Source organism: Anomaloglossus baeobatrachus, chromosome 2 (assembly GCF_048569485.1).
Source record: "Anomaloglossus baeobatrachus isolate aAnoBae1 chromosome 2, aAnoBae1.hap1, whole genome shotgun sequence".
Taxonomy (NCBI): domain Eukaryota; kingdom Metazoa; phylum Chordata; class Amphibia; order Anura; family Aromobatidae; genus Anomaloglossus; species Anomaloglossus baeobatrachus.
Window position 1 is genome coordinate 230,180,605 of NC_134354.1, and position 19,751 is coordinate 230,200,355.

At 45.1% G+C, this 19,751-nt stretch overlaps 1 long non-coding RNA gene across 2 annotated transcripts in view; it reads left to right on the forward strand.

The window, feature by feature from the left end:
- Positions 1-2,112: 2,112 nt before the first annotated feature.
- LOC142289747 (uncharacterized) overlaps positions 2,113-19,751 on the forward strand; it is a 265,036-nt gene continuing 247,397 nt past the window's right edge. For both annotated transcript variants that reach the window (XR_012750145.1, XR_012750147.1), the window contains exon 1: positions 2,113-2,246. This is a non-coding gene — a long non-coding RNA (uncharacterized LOC142289747). The remainder of the gene's footprint in view (positions 2,247-19,751) is intronic.

The following is a 19,751-nucleotide window of genomic DNA, read 5'->3' on the forward strand; positions in this document are numbered from 1 at the left end:
CAGAAATAGCATTTCAGAAGTATAAAGATATCAATAGGAAATGTAAAAAAGAAATCAAACAAGCAAAATTAGCTACTGAAACAAAAATCGCCAATGACATTAAAATAAATCCCAAAATCTTTTATAAATACATTAATGCCAAAAGGAAAACAAAGGATAGTATTGGCCCCTTAAAATATAATAACAAGTTAGTTATAGAGGACAAACAAAAGACTGAGATATTAAATAGGCATTTCTCATCTGTATTCACCAAGGAACTGACTGTACCAGGGATCATTCAACAAGTGAAAAATCAAAGTTCACCACCCGATATAATTAATTTAACACAAGATGAAGTACGCCTACGTCTGAGTAAATTAAACATTGACAAATCCCCAGGGCCAGATGGCATTCATCCACGAATATTGAGAGAATTGAGCTCCGTAATCGACAGACCGCTGTATCTCATCTTTTTAGACTCACTTGTAACAGGGTTGGTGCCTCAGGATTGGAGGATTGCTGATGTGGTACCGATATTTAAGAAAGGTAAGAGGGTAGATCCAGGCAACTACCGTCCAGTAAGCCTGACATCAGTAGTATGCAAAGTTTTTGAGGGCATTTTAAGGGATGACATGCAAAAATATATTGCAGAAAATAATATAACTGACAAACAGCATGGATTCTTGAAAGAGAAGTCGTGTCTAACCAACCTGTTGGGGTTCTATGAGGGGGTAAGTTCAAACCTGGATATTGGTAATGCAGCTGATGTGATTTATTTGGACTTTGCAAAGGCATTTGATACTGTACCACATAATAGCCTTATACTAAAGCTCCAGAAGCAAGGACTAGGGGACACAATATGCAACTGGGTAAGGAATTGGCTAAAAGATAGGAAACAAAGAGTAGTCATAAATGGTACATTCTCTAAATGGGCTATAGTCAGCAGTGGGGTGCCGCAGGGATCTGTGCTTGGACCAATTCTTTTTAATCTCTTTATTAATGACCTTGTGGATGGTATTGATAGTACAGTGTCAGTCTTTGCCGATGACACCAAACTGTGTAGGATATTAAAAACTGACCTGGATAGTACAATATTACAAAAAGATCTGGATAAGATGTCAGAATGGGCAGATACTTGGCAAATGAGATTTAATGTTGATAAATGTAAAGTAATGCACCTAGGACGGAGTAATCCTATAGCTGCGTATACATTAAATGGAAGTAAACTCGGGAATACAGAACAGGAGAAGGACTTGGGGATTCTCATTACAAATAAGCTGAGCAGCAGCACTCAATATCAAGCAGCAGCTGCTAAAGCAAACAAGATTTTAGGGTGTATAAAAAGAGAGATTAGATCCCGTGATCCCAACGTATTGTTACCCCTCTATAAATCACTTGTAAGGCCACATCTGGAATACGGGATCCAGTTTTGGGCTCCACATTTTAAAAAGGACATTCAGAAGTTAGAGTCAGTTCAAAGGCGGGCAACTAGACTATTACAAGGAATGGAAGGCCTCCCATATGATGACAGGTTGAAAAAGTTAGATATGTTTAGCTTAGAAAAAAGACGTCTCAGAGGAGATCTCATTTATATGTATAAATACATGTGTGGTCAATATAAAGGACTGGCACATGACTTATTTCTTCCAAAGACAGTACTAAGGACCAGGGGACACTCACTGCGAGTGGAAGAAAAGCGATTCCAACAGCTAAATAGGAAAGGGTTCTTTACAGTTAGAGCAGTCAGACTGTTGAATGCCCTACCACAAGAGGTAGTAATGGCAGATACTATAACAGCTTTTAAAAAAGGGCTGGATGATTTCCTCAGTACACACAACATTGTTGGTTATAAATGACTTAGTGACTAAATGTAGAACTGGTGGAAGAAGGTTGAACTAGATGGACCTAGGTCTTTTTTCAACCTAAGTAACTATGTAACTATGTAACTAAGAGTGGGCTCAGAATGGAAAGGAGAGGGCAGTGTGAAGGGCATGTACAATAAGAAGGACAGTGTGTGGGTCATATTTTGTGCAGAGAACACAGTGAGGGGCCATTATTTATTCCCGGGCACAGCATAGGGCAGATATTTTTAAACAGAAGTATTATATTCATTCTGCTATTTTTAAGGGCATCGTGTCGGCATGTGCTGCAGAAGACCGGAGAAGATAGAAATCTGCATGGATGAGATGTGAATGTGAAAAGCAATCATGGCATCAGGCAAGATGAAGAATAGAAAGAAAAAACTCAGAGACAACATCATCTATAAGGTACCTTAATGTAAATGTTTATTTGTGATACTGACTATGTCCCATCATTAGGCCTTGGTCCCATTTGCGCATTGCTTCTGATGTGAGTGCAATGGGATCCCCACTGATCAGCTGTTCTTGGTGCAGGTGGCCGGAAATGCTTATTTCTGGATCTGCTCCGTCTTTTGATAGTAAGATTGTATTGAGCTTAGTATTCAAAGAATTGGTAGATCTGCAGCAGAAAAAACTGCAGCAAACAGTACAGAAAGTTATATATTGCTTGAATCAGGGTCTCTGCCCCTACATCATTCTGCTTTCAGTTGAGTTAGCAAAAGCCTGGTGACAGATTTTCTTTAAAGTGTTCTTGTCACTGTGTTGCCCAGGGCTATGGGGTACTCGGACCCAGGTGGTGTAATACTAGGGTTATGTCACTTGCAGGTTGCGGCTATATGGATGGAGCCGCCGATGCACAGTTCTCACTACTGGGGCTGGTGTTGGTGGCAGCCTGGATTTTAGGCCCTTTGCAAGCAGGGCCGAGCCTCAGAGGATACGTGATGTGAATGGGTGCAGAAAGAAGGTAGGCCAAACAAGGGGTTGCAGTGTAACTGATTCCTTTACTCACAGTCAGATGGAAACTGGTCAACCGAGGAAGGCTGGTCTTGACCGCTGGTCCCCTTAGTCCCACTGCTGGTTTAGTGACCTGATGGCTTCTTTCCCCGGCACTTGTCTTTGGTTGGTGGGTTCCCATGACTTGGAGCGTCTGGGGGTCCCCTCCTGGTAGTCTCTCAATGGTAGTCCGTATGACGGTAGCGTGAACCTTGTGGGGTCGGAGTCTCTGGTCCTGTTCCCCGGTTCTCCCATTGCTACTGGGTCCTGAAATTCAAGGTCAGTGAGGTAGGTCCTTGATGGTCCCCTCACTGTGCAGATTTTATCAGGTCTGCCTGGAGCGTTTGCCTGACTTAGGATTCTGTACCCCATCGATGCTATGGTTCCGGGAGCACTCCACCGTACCCCACCAGCAACCAAACGCCTGGGCCCTCAGGTCACCGTCACACTTCTATCAGTGCTTCACTCACTCTCTCTCTCCGTCCGTCCGTCACTGATGACTCTCACTCTCTCTGACTGAACACTGTCTGCCCGTCCCACCAGGTCATCTAGTGGACTGGATCGGCTACACCTCTAAGTGGCCATCCATTAGGTCCAACTCTAGTCTGGCACCAATCTATGGGGAATTTGGGTGTAAAACAGGGATTAACTGGAATGTTTTTGTTGTTACCGGCACTGGTCTTCTGGGTCCCTGGGGTAGGTCCTACATCCTGGTGGGGATGCAGTACCTTGTAGATCCCTGATGGCTTCAGGGGCACTACATCACCATATTAAAAGTACCAGGCTGCTCCATAATTCCTGGTACTACAACTGCTGTTCATCTGTCCACCTCTTTCACTGTTTGGCACCACAGTCCCGCACCTTAAAGTCATATAGTCCTCACTGGTCAGGGTCTCTTCCCACCCACCGGAACTCGTTCTCTATAATGGTGTTGACCTCTGTCAGATTTGACTCGTCTAACATAGGTTTCTGTACCGACCTATTCGCCAAGGTCTATGCCAAGCCCCAGTTGAGCACCTGTACCGCTGAAGTTAGTTCACTGACAGCAGAACCTCGGTAGAGTTTGGACCTGGAATTCACAATTCCAGGAGGGAGGTAATCCTCTACACATCACCGCTGTGAACCCATGGTCAGGTGATAGATGTCACAAACACCCACTTACTATGGTCTATGGTATATATCTGGCTTGCGCACTGTTCCTATTTCCTATACTACCCACTAGTACAGCTTTCTACTCACTAACTAAACGAGGATGGAGTCAGCCTGTTCCCTGCGGTTAGGCCGGTTTCACACATCCGGCTTTTCGCCGGATTGACGGATTCGGTGCATGCCAGTAGAGTGTATACAGTACAGTAGCAGCGCGACAAGCGACAGTCACATGCTGTCATGTTACCGGAGCATGTGACCCGGAAGTTGCGGCGCTGCCATTGTACTATATACACTGTACTGGCGTGCATCGAATCCGGCAAACCGGCGAAAAGCCGGATGTGAGAAACGGCTCTTAGCCCCTCCTCCAGTGGGCTACCCACAGAGCTTAATCGTTTCCTGCCCATAGTCCTACTTCTAATCTTTCTACCTTTGAGCACTACCTGAAACTGGCCACTAGATGGTCACACTTATACTCTATGCATGATCATTACATACACAATAGATACATGGACACAGTTCATACTACTATAATACAACGCGATTGATATCTTCAGGGCAGGAACATATGAGCCTAGCCCACCTCCTTACACACTCACAAAAAAAAATGCACCTACGAAAAAAAAAATAATAAACAAGACAAACGCAACTATCCCCATTCCCCTGATGTTCTGTTCTGGTCTGTGCTGTGTACAGACTGAGGCACAGCAGGTGCTATATCGTGATGGTATCATGCCTGCTGAGCCAGTGATCATACAAACTTGACCATTTAAACTCAACCATTGTGGTACCACTGATATAGATACAGTTGAATTTGGGCTGCTGGGCAGAGGGTATGGATAGTTTGGCACTGGGTCTCCCTTTCTCTTGGGCACATGGTCTCCCACCATTGGCAGTACACCACCACGTAGAGGTCAGATCTGCTGCATACCTTGTGTCTGGTGCACGTATTGCAGATGTTTATAATGAGTCATGAGATCTGTTGCAGTCACAGCGCAACTTAATGACACTTTTTAATCAGACTTTCACCAGTCTTTATGGCACACATGAAAGAACTCATTAAAGACAGCAAATACATTTTTAAATGTATGCTTCTAACATTATAGGCACAAAAAACACCTGCACAGGGGAAGCGTTCGTATAGATGAGAGTACAGCTGCATCATGTCTTGCATTATGTGTATCAATGATCTGCAACCCAAGACAGCCAACAGAGAAGAAAATGAGCCTTCAGGGGTCTGGTGAAATAGGAGGCCTGTTGTGTTGCCACTTGCCATGAAATTGAGTGAATTATTTCTGCCTGTAACTGCTTGTAGGGGGAGCTACCGTCAGGTAGATTTATGCAGTGGTAAAGGTTTCGGTTGGAGCTCTGTAAGTCTGTATGTCGTGATCTTCCCATACTGGCAGCAGCAAGCGGCAAGGATCATAGGGAATAGGGGAGCTCTGCTCTAGTAAAATGGAGAATTGATAGTGTGCAATGTAAGCAATGAGTCACAGCTCAAGGAGACAAATTTGCCATTCAGGCTCGGATTGTCACATAAGCTTAATTTTTTTAGAGATAGATACCACTGAATTGGATAGTTAGTACTTTGCAGGAAAGCAAAAAGTAAAGGGCTTATATAATAGTCAATATTATTTTTATTTATTTTTATACATCATTTTTTAATTTTAATGAATAACAATATGTAGTATACAAACACTGTAGTACATAGGGGGAATTATTTTACTGATGGATCACCATCACCTTGAAGGAGTTTTCCAATTTCAGAAAAAGTCAATCTTAAATTCTGTAAAATAACAAACACAGCGGGTACTCACCCTCCCCAGGTCCAAACCCAGCTATCCGCCACTGCTTGGTTCTCTGTATTTTAGCTGCAATGGTGATATCATGTCGAAAAAATGTCTGATGCCGAATCGGCACTGCCCCATAGTCTAACATTGGACCTTGTGTTATCCAATAAAACATAGATAGCAATCGTCCGACGTATACCCTTGTGAGAGGACAGCCTTAAAAGGAGACACAATGAAATATCTTTACTGTTATAGGGGAAGCAAGGATATATAATAATAGTAATAATAATAATAATAATAATAATAATAATTATTATTATTATTATTATTACTATTAATAATAAAGCACAGGGATCTTTTTATTATTATAAGGAGGCATAGAATTGTTATTATAAGGGATCAAAGGGGAATAATATTAAAAGAGGCACAGGGGAATTATTAAAAGGTAGCACAAGTTGTGGTTTGTGGAGAGGGGGTGGAATGTCAGTAGGGACCTGGAAAAGCAGTAAAGATGTTTGTGTGTTTCATTTTATGAATGGAAGAAGGAGTCATGATAGTATGGACTAAATGTAAATGAAAAGGGAAAATAAAAGATAACAAGCAGCGAGAACGTTACTTGTGAGAACCTGCACAGTATACACATATGGCAGTTGAAATAAGTATCAAACACATCACCAATTTTTAAATTAAATATATTTCTAAAGGCGCAATTGATATGAATTTCTCACTAGATGTCGGTAACAATCCATCCAGTCCATACAGGCAAATAAATCAAACCATAAATTAAGTTATGTGTAATAAAGAAAAATGACACAGGGAAAAAGTATTGAACACATCCAAAAAGGAGGTGCAAAAAGCCATGGGAAGTTATGCCAACAGCTGAAATCTTTCACTAATTATTATTATTATTATTATTATTATTATTATTTATTTATAGAGCACCATTGATTTCATGGTGCTGTACCTGAAAAGGGGTTACATACAAAATACAGATATAAATTACAGCAGACAAACTGGACAGAGGGGAGAAAGGGTCCTAGCGGGCTTACATGTCACCTTTTTGTGAAAAATAATATCAGCTAGTTCAACTTATGGCCTATAAAAAGGTGTCTCATTATCAAGATGCCAGACAAGAAATATCTCATAGTGGGTAAAACTAGTGAGCTGTCTCAAGACCTTTGCTAATTTATTGTAGCAAACATACTGATGGCATTGGTTCCAGAATTTCTAAATTACCGAAGGTCCCAGTGAGCACTGTTGGGGCCATAATCTAGAAGTGCAAACAACATAATTTCTCATTATTGCACATAAGTCAATATTTATGGACATGTGTAGCGCCCCACATGGGGCAGGGGTTAAATACTCATTGCCGGGCTGTCAGGGATGTCACGGGTGGCCCTGCCCGGTTCCGTGACCCCAAGGTGTACAGTAAAGAAGGAAGGGTTGGGAAAGGAGTGATGATGGTGGAAGATTTGTGTCGTGACGCCACCTGTGGTGCGCAGCCAGGGAATAGCCGCCGCTGCTGTCGCTGTCCTCCGGAGCAGATGCTTATAGCAGCTAAGATGTTTCTGCTCCCCATAGGTGGAGCGGGCCCTGGGGAGTTTGATGAGGGGAGTAGTTGTAATGGTGAGCACTGAAGCGTGGGGTGCCGGCACCGGCAAGGACAGGCGGAGACAGTCTCTGTGGGTTCAAGGTTGTCTTTACTCACAGTCCTGGTTTTACCCGGAAGATGATGGTCACCGCCGTGATGGGCTCCCACTGTGATTCCTTTCTGGTCAGCGTCCCTCCAATCCTGGTGTAAGTGGCATGTGGAACGGGCTGCGGGTGTTTTCTGCACTCTCCGCAGACCCTGGAATCCCGTGTAGCTGTGGGGAACCTGGGCTGAGCTGTCTGCTCCAAGCCACGGATCCTATGGAGCTCCCAGAAGTGTAAGGTAAAAGATTGGACCAAGGTCCCAGCGTGTGTCTCACCCCAAGCTGTGCCCAGGGATAGCTAACTATGTGTAGAGATGCTCCTTCCCTTTTCCCCAAGTGGTGCCCGCCCCCCAGGTGGATGTCCTAGTGACTGGGAAAGTCCCATGCTTCATGATGGCCGACCCCCTGCCTACCCTAGGCCATCCCCCCAGTGGGAAGGCACCTAACGGTGGGGTTTGTGTGAGTGTGAGAAACACCAGCAATTAATCTCTCCTTACCCGGAATGAGTACTACATCCTAAAGGAGATGCAGTACCCTGTGGTGACTGAAGCCTCAGGGGCGTCACATTACCCCACGGCAAATGGCAGCACTCCCAGGCTGCAACCAAACAAAGTTAGTACACCGCAATATTTTTAGTATGCAATAAACAAGTTAATAATTTTCCCTTTATGGGAGGTAGCATCAAACATTTCAAACCATATACCGGTTAGCAAGAAAATCAAGTGCAGTCAAGAAAAACAAACATCAACATCTGCATAGAAAAACAGTTATTCTTGCTTGGCTGCTGGTGGTGCCAGAGGGCTGATCCCAACCCCCTGGCTCTGGACACTCACATGACATCCTCGGGCAAAGTGTCCAACCTTGTTGCAGCGCCAGCAGATCGGCTGCTCATCAGCATCATAACGATCAGGTATCTGGGGCAGCGGGTTCTTCCCGCATCGCTGTAAGAGGAGATCTTAAGCACTGGAAGCCAAGTCAATGGTTGCACGTTGCTGAGTCCCTTGCTTGGTTTGCACCGCTTTGGTCAAAGTAACCATACCTTTAATCAATTCCAAGATGTGGAGCCGCAGTTCATTGATGGAATCATCACCCACGGTCTGTTCCTTGGCTTCAACCCGCACTGGTTTAGCTGGCACCAACCCCGGTTACTGAAGCATGGCACTGCAGATATCTGCTCACGCAATGCCCAGATGTCCCGGTCTTTAAATTCCGCAAAGCTGAGGTCAAGGTTTTGCATGGATACAATACGCATCTGGGTCCGGTGTTGTGAATGTCATTCGTGTGGGTGCTGGTGTGGAGCTCCCTCTGGTGGCCAGGAATGGTAATGAAGCAGAGTCTGAATCTGTGACACAAACAGGTGTTGGAATTAATTTGGAATCCAGGAAGTCCTATTGCAGACCAACCTGGTGTATTTAAGAGAGCAGTTTCTGGTTGGCTGCTGCCGGTGATAAATGTTGCTTCTGCCTCTGAAGATGGTTTGGAGTTTGTCCTTCAGTTTCCTCTATTTATCCTGCACCAAAATTTACTCCAGATAGGTCTACTGGTTTTCTTTTTTGCTGGTTTTGCACCTACGGGTGTTTTTCTTTTTGTTTCCATTTTGCTCTGTGTTTGCTTTCTTGTATGTAAGTATCTGGCTCTCCGCTATTTTTGAGAGGGCAGTTCCTTCAGCAAGAAAGGGAGTTTCTCCCTGTTCGGATGTTGATTATTTGCACTTTTGAATATTATTTGTTCTGTGATTTTGTTTCTTCCCATTATATCTGCAGTTCTGTTTAAAGTGTCTGGCACAAGAGTACCTGATATAGTGGGGAAAAGACCGTGTGGTCTTAAGACTTTTTTTATCAGGAGTTTGTTATTTTTTGCAGGGTTTTTTGCTGGCCGTAGTCACTTATCTTTATTGTTCTGTTGTATCTAGTAAGTCGAGCCTCATCTTTGCTAATCCATATTTTCTATCTGTGTATTGTGTTTTCTTACATCACCGTCGTTACATGTTGGGGGCTTGCTATTCCTTTGGGGACTGCTCCAAGGCAAGTTAGGATTCATCATTTCTATCTTTGAGGTGTAGCAAGTTTCTCCAGCAGTGACGAGGTGTCTAGGTGTGTTAGGAACATCCCACTGCTACTTCTAGTGTTGTCCGATAGATAGGGGATTGTGGTCAGCTTAGTTTCAAACTACTCTTGTGGTTTTCTTTTTTCCTGATTAATGGGATTTTTTGTGATCGTCCAACGGTTACCAGTTCATAACAGCATCACCGGCTACACAAAAAAAAGGTATTCAAAAGAAGGAAATTTTTTATTTATTTCTGTATATTTTTCCTCTTATTGTTTGGATTCCGTGGAAGATATTTTGCTGGCATGGATATTAACCAGTTGTCTGATTGTGTTGAGCATATTGCTTCTAAGGTTCAGGGTATGTCGGCTTATCTTAGACAGACTCCTGTGGTAGAACCTAAAATTCCCGTTCCTGAATTGTTCTCGGAGGATAGGTCTAAATTCCTGAACTTTAAAAATAATTGTAAATTATTTTTTGCCTTAAGACCTCAGTCCTCAGGGAGTCCCGTGCAGCAGGTTAGGATTGTCATCTTCTTGTTTTGCGGTGATCCTCAGGACTGGGCCTTTTCCTTGGTTCCTGGTGATCCGACTCTTGCTGATGTGGATTCCTTTTTAAAGGCCCTGGGATTGTTTATGACGAATCCAATGTTGTGGATCAAGCTAAGAAGGCCTTGTTGGCATTGGTCCAGTGTCAGGATTCCATTGAAATTTTTTGCCAGAGATTCAGAAAGTGGGTAGTCCTTTCCAAATGGAATGATGATGCTCTTGTGACACTTTTTCGGAAGGGTCTTGCAGATACTGTGAAAGTGTTATGGTGGGATTTCCTTTCCCTTTGGGTCTTGATGCCTCTATGACCTTAGCCATTCAAATAGATAGACATTTACGCGAACGCAAAGTGATATGTGCAGATGTATTGCTTGCGGAACAGTCTTCAGAGCTTATGCAGTGTGATCAGGTTCTCTCTTATGCTGAGCAGCAGGATTTTAGACAGAGAAACAAGCTGTGTTTCTATTGTGGAGACGCGTCTCACACTATCTCTGTCTGTCCTAAACGAGAAAAGAGATTTGCTCGTTCATTTACTATGGATAATGTGCAACCTAAATTTCTTTTGTCAGTCTCTTTAATTTGCTCATTTTCCTCGTTTTCTGCTATGGCTTTTCTTGAGTCAGGGGCCGCCCTGAACTTGATGGATTTTGGGTTTGCTAAAAGTTGTGGCTATCCCATGGTACCTTTGCAAACTCCTATTCCTTTAAGGGGCATTGATGTTACTCCCTTAGCTGAGAATAAACCCCACGTTTTGACTCAGGTGACTAAGAGGGTTGCCACAGCAAATCAGGAGAATTGTAAATTTTTGGTACTACACAACTTGCATGATATTTTGGTACTGGGATTCCCTTGGCTGCAGACCCATAATCCAGTTCTAGATTGGAGATCATTGTCTGTGGTTAGTTGGGTTGTCAATGTGTTCATAAGACCATGAGACCCTCAGGGCATCCACAGGGAACTGCATCCTCTTGGGGGTGCAGGACCTACCCCCTGGTACCTGGAGTACCAGTGTCGATTCCACCAACATACATCTAAAATCCTAGTTCTCCTCTCCACACTGGGCATAGAGGGTTAACCATGTAATGGGATGGTCGCCATCGGAACGAGTGCCTGGGTATAGCCAGCCTGGTGGGAGAGGTGAGCAGTCAGTCTGTAGTCAGTTAGAAAGTCGGGAGCACACAGGAGAGGTGTGCGGACGTGCCAGAGCTGGGTCCGTGTAACGGTGACCCCGGGGGCACAGAAGAGAGGTCACCAGGACGGGTACCAAGATACCGCTGGGACCGGATCACGAACAGGGCACAGGGCCCTTGGTCAAGTGCAAGTTTCAGACTGTTTGACAAATACCTGCACAGTGAGGACACCTTCATGGACTTCATCGAACCAAATAATCTGGGGGCATCAGCAGTAAACTAGGATCGGGGTTCGGACACTTACCTTCCTGCAGGGACCACACTGCCCGCTGTACGGAGAAGGAGACTGTACCCCAAAAGGGACAGTCGGGGTTCCGAAACGCTCCACGCTACGGGGACTCAATCTACAGAGAGTGCCGGGGACACTGCAACCTGGGTCAGTACATTGGCACTGGTCCTCCCGGGACCTGAACCAGCAACTCCTGTGTCCACAGTGAGTGGAGACTGTTCAACACAACCTGGTGTGGTCTCCATTTTTGCCCCATTACATCTCCCAAGCACAGCCCTACCTGCGGAGGGCCTACCATCACAGCTGTCACTCTCTCCATCCTTAATCGCAACCCGCAGGTTGCGTCATATGACAAAAACTCTTATCTCCCCTGTACATACACCACATTATCAAAAGGGGCCCAGAGCACGGGACTGGGCAACGGCCACCAGAGTGACATTCCCATTTGTTACCGCCCGGGACTGAGTACCCCCTTCTCTGGGCACAACAACCCTTTTTTCTGGCGTCATGAACAGGATACGGACAAGGCCCGTTAACACGGGTGACGTGTGCCTTAAGAACTATATTTTATGGACTGTTTGGGTAAAGACTGTCGCCATCTTTGAATCTTTGAAAAATCTGCTGCGCCATCACTGTGACCAAAAGAGCACGAAAAGCCGAACCTGCCCCTTGGTAGAGGTATCATGCAAAAGTGAAACTGGCTGTAAGAGGCCGGCAGAATGCACCCTGGTATGCGGAAGTGACACCAGTCCTGGAACACTGAATCTGCAGACCAGCACGAGACAAGATGTCTGTTCCTACAGCCCGCGTAACCCTGCCCTGGATTGAAGCAGAGCTGGATCTGCTGCGTCTCCGGATGCGGCTGCAAATGATCCAACAGATCGAGGACTAGCGCCGGGAGATGAGGAGAATAGTGGCGGTGGTGCAGACCCAAGCAAAACGGGTCGTGAACGAGGAGCGGCACCAGGAGCCAGTAAGCGAGGCATCATCCTCAGCCCCACAAGTCCCTGCTGTCGCGGAACAATCAACACCAGTGCCCGCTGACCCGCCAGTACACTGGATCCTCCCACCGCGGCAACACCAGACCGGGCCGCGGCACCACCGTCCACAGCCAGACCAGATCAGGCCACAACGCCATCGTCCACGACCAGATCGGACCAAGCTAGGTTGCGGAACACAGCCCTGGGAGACCCGACGACCACAAGAGAAGGCGCCGGTGACCAGCCTGAGCTGGAGCCCACTGACGGTAATACAGATGCGGGTTATCTGGGTTCGGGGAGCATCAAGTTTGAGAGGGAGTCCGGGATGACTGCTGTGGCACAGAGGGCTGCCATGAACGAGGAGGCCTGCCAAGCCACCATCCGGCAGCTGCACAAGGAGCAGCAGGCTCGGGCTCCCAGGAGAAGAGAGGTGAGAGCCCGTGATCTGAAAGGGAAGGAAAGGCTGCGCCAAGATACCTGGGGCGCCCGTGGGGTCCAGTATCAGGGGACCGTCGTTAAATTCGACCAGCACAAAGGGTGGGGATTAATCAAGGAGCCAGGGATGCATGCTGGCGTGTTTGTGTTCCGCAGAGGTGTGCTGGACCACCTGGCACAAGGACATCCGGATCGTGACCTGCACCTGGGTGACGTGGTCACGTACACCAGGCATCATGGAGAGAGGGGCTGGTATGCCCTTGATGTCCAGAAAATTCGAGACATGTGCCAGCCAACTCCTCCTATTCCCCCACCATTTCCAAGGTCCTCCACACTGTGGTAGCTGAACCAGGCTACCCCAGCAGTTGTTACCATTGACAATGTTGTTATACTTGTTATGATATCGCTGCTAATAATTTGAAAAAGTTTTGAAAAATGCTAAATCATTTGGGACAGTCACCTGATTTTCCACCAGTTCAGTTAAATATGGACCATGGCTGCAGGACTGGCAGCAGCCAGCACGAACTTGTACTTTTGTAAATAGTTGCACCCAGTGTGCCTACCAGAGTAGTCCTCTGCAACATCAGGATATTAATCACGCCACCACGGAGAGGAAGGTTGAAGCAAAGGTCTGGGATAGAGAAGGCCCAGACCTGGTCACCAAAGGGACCGGTGACCTGCTTCTTCAAAGGGTTTTGGGGAGCCAGGACCTTTTTGGGTGGTGGGTTGATGGGGGGGGATTGCTTGCCGTAACGTTTAAGTGCATTGCCTCCCCTGCGTGGGAAGAACGTTCATGTTAAATACCTAACCTTTTTGCAACTTTTCTATTTGCGGTTCAATAAAACTCTGCTTTCTTTCAGCCCGAGGACGTGCTGTGTTTAACCAAGGGGGAATATAGCGCCCCTGAGACCCTCATGGCACTACAGGGAACTGCATCCTGTTGGGGATGCAGGACCTACCCCCTGGGACCTGGAGTAGCAGTGCCAATTCCACAAACACATATCTAAAATCCTAGTTCTTCTCTCCAAACTGGGCATAGAGGGTTAACCATGTAAGGGGTTGGTCGCCATGGGAATGAGTCCCTGGGTATAGCCAGCCTGGTGGGAGGGGTCAGCAGTCAGTCTGTAGTCAGATAGAGAGTCGGAGCACACAGGAGAGATGTGCGGACGTGCCAGAGCTGGGTCCGTGTAATGGTGACGCCGGGGGCACAGGAAAGAGGTCGCCAGGATGGGTACCGAGATACCGCTGGGACCGGAGCACAAACGGGGCACAGGGCCCTTGGTCAAGTGCAAGTTTCAGACTGTTTGACAAATACCTGCACGGTGAGGACACCTTCACAGACTTCATCGAACCAAATAATCTGGGGGCATCAGCAGTAAACTAGGATCGGGATTCGGACACTTACCTTCCCGCAGGGTCCGTACTGCCATACGGAGAAGGAGACTGTACCCCAAAAGGGACAGTCGGGGTTCCCAAATGTTTCACGCTACAGGGACTCAATCTACAGAGAGTGTCGGGGACAGAGCAACCTGGGTCACTACATTGGCACTGGTTCTCCCGGGACCTGAACCAACAACTCCTGGGTCCACAGTGAGTAGAGACTGTTAAAGACAACCTGGTGTGGTCTGCATTTTTACCCCATTACATCTCCCAGGCACAGCCCTACCTGCAGAGGGCCTACCATTACAGCTGCCACTACCACCATCCCTGGGAGTACCCACATTGAGCAGCAGTGGTTCACCATCCTTAACCGCAACCCGCAGGTGGCGTCACATGACAAAAACTCTTATCTCCCCTGTAAATTCACCCCATTAACAAAAGGGGCCCAGAGCACGGGACCGGGCAACGGCCACCAAAGTGACATTCCCATTTGTTACCGCCCGGGACCAAGTACCCCCTTCTCTGGGCGCAACACACACGCTGATCAAACTTTGATGCAAGGGTGTGCAGATAGCTAGACAGAAGATTGACAAGCACTGTGACTGTGGGTTATGCTGTATTTAAGAGACTAGTGTGAATGGAGTTGAGGTCAATCATGCGCTTTGCTGCTCCAGTTATTCTTATGGGAGCACCAAAGACCAGCTAAGTGCAGCTCTCGACTATATCCGACAATTCCATTAAGAATAGATCGAGCAGCAGTGCTCAAGATTAAAGATGAGCGACCCTGAGGTTCGGTTTTAGAACCGAAAGATCATCTTAAATAAACAGGGCTTGGGTTTCGGAGTTCGAATGCTTTACTTGTGAACTTAACTTGGGCAACCAATGCTGTGCTCAGGTACACTTGGTGCTCAGCCCAGTGCAAGCCGCTTGCAGTGTTTGAATGGGGGGTAACAACAGCATGATTAGATGTAGTGTGCAAAAAAAAAAAAAGTTTGAAAAAGCCTAGCCTCCCCCGGAAGTGTTCTGCTCATAGCTGGCTGTTTGTGGCCGGAGACTCAAACTTCCAATTACTGATTCCGAACCTCCTTGAGCCAGGTTCAGACAAGTGAAGGTTCGGTTCCTTTGCTGCCAGCGAACCGAACCTCCAAAGGTTCGCTCACCTCTACTCATGATCAATGGAGTTCTTCAGAGCCCCATTTCTTTGGATTAGTGAGGGTCCTAGTGGTTGGATCTCCAGTGGTAGAGCAGTTGTCCCCTATCTTGTGAATAGAGGATAATTTCCAGTCTAGAGAATACCCATTTAACTGCTCTTTCTATACAGACAATATAACAATAAAAACAATTCTAAAATTGTAATAAAGATGCTATAAAACGTCATAGAAAGCATAGCATGAATTTAATTACGTAGTAGTTTATATATCTACCGTATTTAATTATCGACTCTCTTCAGGAATTGTCAGCTTCTATTAAAATAAGTGATATCCTATTTCACAGCTGCCTGAGGCTCATAATGACTAGGCAAGCCCCTGGTGTTTTAGGTGGGTAAGTTTACTCATGGTGTGATAATAAAGTAGGTCTACGATTAGCTTCTGGGGATCATAATTCACAATGGAATCAGGAGTAGAAGGGTTTCAGAGCATGAAAATGATGATATGCAAAAGTAGGAGCTGAGCCCATAGGTAATACAGTTTAAATAGCTGTCTATGGAATATCGCACTGGAGCTTCTGTATCAATCTGACTATGATAAGTGCTTAGGGAGGTAATAAAGGGTACAATGTAAATTCTGTAAGAATTGATAATTCTCTGTAATTAAACTTCCCTTTGTTCAAAATTACTTCTTCAAAATCATCTTATTCATATTCAAATTTAATCCTCCTATAGGAAAAAGTTAATAGAAAATTAAATTGTGCTGACGTCAGCTTGTAGAGCAGCTGCATCTAAGATCACGCACTCTTACTGTATGTCTATAGCGCATAGTGTTCTGTATGTCACATATGCTTTATAAACTGTATATGTAAAGACCTCTTCATTTGACCTTTAAGCCTGGGGTTACATGACAACATGGCCACGGCACGTCTCACTTTGTCCCACTGCTACATTACACTATGATACAGGTAAATAGCACTTGGCGCACTGCAATAGCAACAAGTTAATAGAAAAAGTTTTTTTAACTTGATTGTCACAATTTCGATGCCCAAGTGGGCGGGATATGTCTCCATTTATTTGCAAGACGCTGTAGCAACAGCACATAGTAATCTCTGAGTGCGCAACGTATGTCGCTACCAAGTCATTGTGTAACCCCAACCCAAATAATGGCCGCTATTTTTGGTGCTCACCATGGTTTCCCTTAGCTGATTTTGCAGCATAAGAGGCATATATATCACTGTTATTTCTGGCCAGGAGACCCAAGGTCCTTGAAATACAGTGGACATAAAATATATGAATGAGGTCTAAAAAGGTTTTTCCTGCTAACTAGAACTAGAATTGGACTAAGTTATGAAGAAAGCAAATGTAAACCATACAAAAGATATCCAAACAGAATGAATGTGCCATAGAAATACTATAGCAAAGATTACTTCAAGTAGTACTGATATTATGAGACATTATTCAATAAATAATATATAGACATCTGTAAGACATGGTTAAATCAGAGGTCCAAAGTGCACTCACTGTACAGGCCCCAAAGGGAATTGCTAATCCCTTCTAACACATGGTTGAATTGTGAAGCAACGACAAAGCTTATTTTGCAGACAATCAGCATTGGCTTATAGTGCCTTGGAGAAGCCAATGTTACAAGAATCTCAGAATAACAATTCCATCACATGAATAGTTTGGCATACTAAGTACTAATTTAGAACAGGTTCCCACAAACATATTTCACAGTCCATATACGGACCACAATACCTGGAATGACCTTCGGTCTTCTGACCCAAATGTACAGTCTTGTAGACACATATGAGACTGTAAGTTTGGGTTTGAACACCATTAGTAGAGATGAGCGAACTCATGGAAGTTCGGTTTGCCGGGTTCAGACAGACTTTTGAAAAACTTCGGTTTGGGACCTGGACTTGACCTAAACCCTAATGGAAGTCATTAATTGGGCAGTTCGGATCTCCGCCCACATGCAGCAAGCCATAAACAGAACACTTCTGGGGGCGGATGGGCCATTCAAACACTACTGTATAAATGGCTCGCACAGGGCCGAGCACCGAGTGCACCTAAGCACAGCGAAGCTCACTCGAGTGGTTTACATATGTAAAGCACCCAAACTTCGAACTCAAACCCTTCTTTTTTGTAAAGCTTCTGTTCAGTGCGAACACAGAACCTTGGGTTCACTCATTTCTAACCCGAGCATTGAGGTCTGTATAATGACCATGCTATACGTTGAAAGGACATCAGCACAGTGAGTATTAATCTAATTAAGTCAATGTCCAATGTAATAAAATGTAATAAAATAAATTATTTACATGGGACCTATCCCCAAATGTCCTTAGAGATAATTATCCAGATCTACTTTAAAACATTTTTCGGAATAAGGTTAAGTGGACAAAGAGTTTATCAAGATGTTTTTAGAGAAGAAAATGAGCGGAAAATGAACTCTCCACATCCTCCTCCAAATCTCAAAACGACTTAAAAACTTGCAGTTTCAACTCAGTTTCTACTCCGAAAACTGTTCAAAAGACTGTGCACACAATCTTTTCAGGTGGATTTCACTCAGCATCTACCTGATCAAGCGCTGTAAAAATGCCTCATAAAATTAACATAATGCACAGAAAGAGCAGTGGTGTTTTTCTGATGCAGCTTCACCTGGGTAAACTCGGTATCTAAATGACACTGTGTGCACATGTGGAGTAGTGCAGCGCGGTAGTCATGTCCAAGGGATTGACTCCGGACGCCCGTTACACTACATACAAGACATGGTCCTGGCTGGGTGTGTGGACTGTACACCCGTGTAGGCTGCATGTAGCCGTAGGTGTTGCCTGGCCAGCACCAAATGAGAATTTGCTTTCACCACCAGTTCAATTTTTACAACAACTGTTTACTTGATTGTTCATCTTCGTCAAAGTTATACACAAGATAGCAGGTACATATCTTCTAGCACAGTACACTAATAAAAGCACATTCAGGCACATTTGAAGTTCTCACTAGGCTGTTTCTGTTCTTAATGGTCCTGTGATTCTCAGCACAACTCAGCCTAAAGCCTGCTTTACACGTTGCAATTTTGCATACGATATCGTATGCGATTTGCAACGCCCCCATCGTATGTGTGGCACGGTCAATTTGTTGAACGTGCCGCACAAACGATTAACCCCCGTCACACGTACTTACCTTCCATGCGACCTAGATGTCGGCGGTGAACGTCCACTTCCTGGAGTGGGAGGGACGTTCGGCGTCACATAGACTTCACGCGGCAGCTGGCCAATAGAAGCGGAAGGGCGGAGCTGAGCGGGACGTAAACATCCCGCCACCTCCTTCCTTCCGCATTGTGGGCCGGGAGCCGCAGGACGCAGGTAAGATCTGTTCATCATTCCCGGGATGTCACAGACTGCAATGTGTGCTACCCCGGGTACGATGAACAATCTGACGTGCAATTCTAGAGAAAGGTATGATGTGTATGCGATGAACGTTTTAACATTCAATCGCAATCGCACGTATCTGTCACACACTGCAATGTACCTTACGATGCCGGATGTGCGTCACTTACGACGTGACCCCACCGACACATTGTAAGATACATTGCAGCGTGTAAAGCAGGTTTAACAGTCCAATTCGTGACAGTCACTTTTCCCTCGCTCACAGCTCTGTTTCTTCATCTTGTAGGGGGTAGAGGGTGTTGCCATTAAGGCCAGAGTAGAGCCTTTTGCTCCCAAAAGCTTCAAAATCCACATATCTTCTCCTCGTAGAGGGTAGGGGGCAGCCAGAAGTGCCAGAGTAGAGCCTTGCGCTCCCAGTCGCTTATTGCGACTCTATTCAGGAAAGCCAACTTTGCTTGTGTCTAAGGCTATGTGCCCACATTGCGTCGAGGTAGTTGCATTTCTAAACGCATCCTCTGGCAGAAATGGTTTTTGCCAAAGTTGGTTTTGATCATAAAAACGTGATAAATACGCGTGCGTTTTTACTGCGTTTTAGCCGCATTTTTAGCGCGATTTACATGCTTTTTCATTGCTTAAACTCAGATGCGTTTTGAACATAAAGACACTGGTAAATAAAGTTTATACATACAAACACTGAAAAACGGAAAAAAAAAAGAAAACAAATCTAATTAATTATATCAAAACGAAAATAGTTACGGTATATTTAATATTTAATAAAACCTCTATATATAGCGGTTTTATACTATTTATGGCTAAAATAACAATAAATTAATATTTTTCATTATTTTAAATTGTCGGACTATGTGTGTGTGTAAAGGGACATATCATTCCATTATTTTGATGTCATAAACGCATGCGTTTATGTAGTCCAAAACGCATGTTTTCT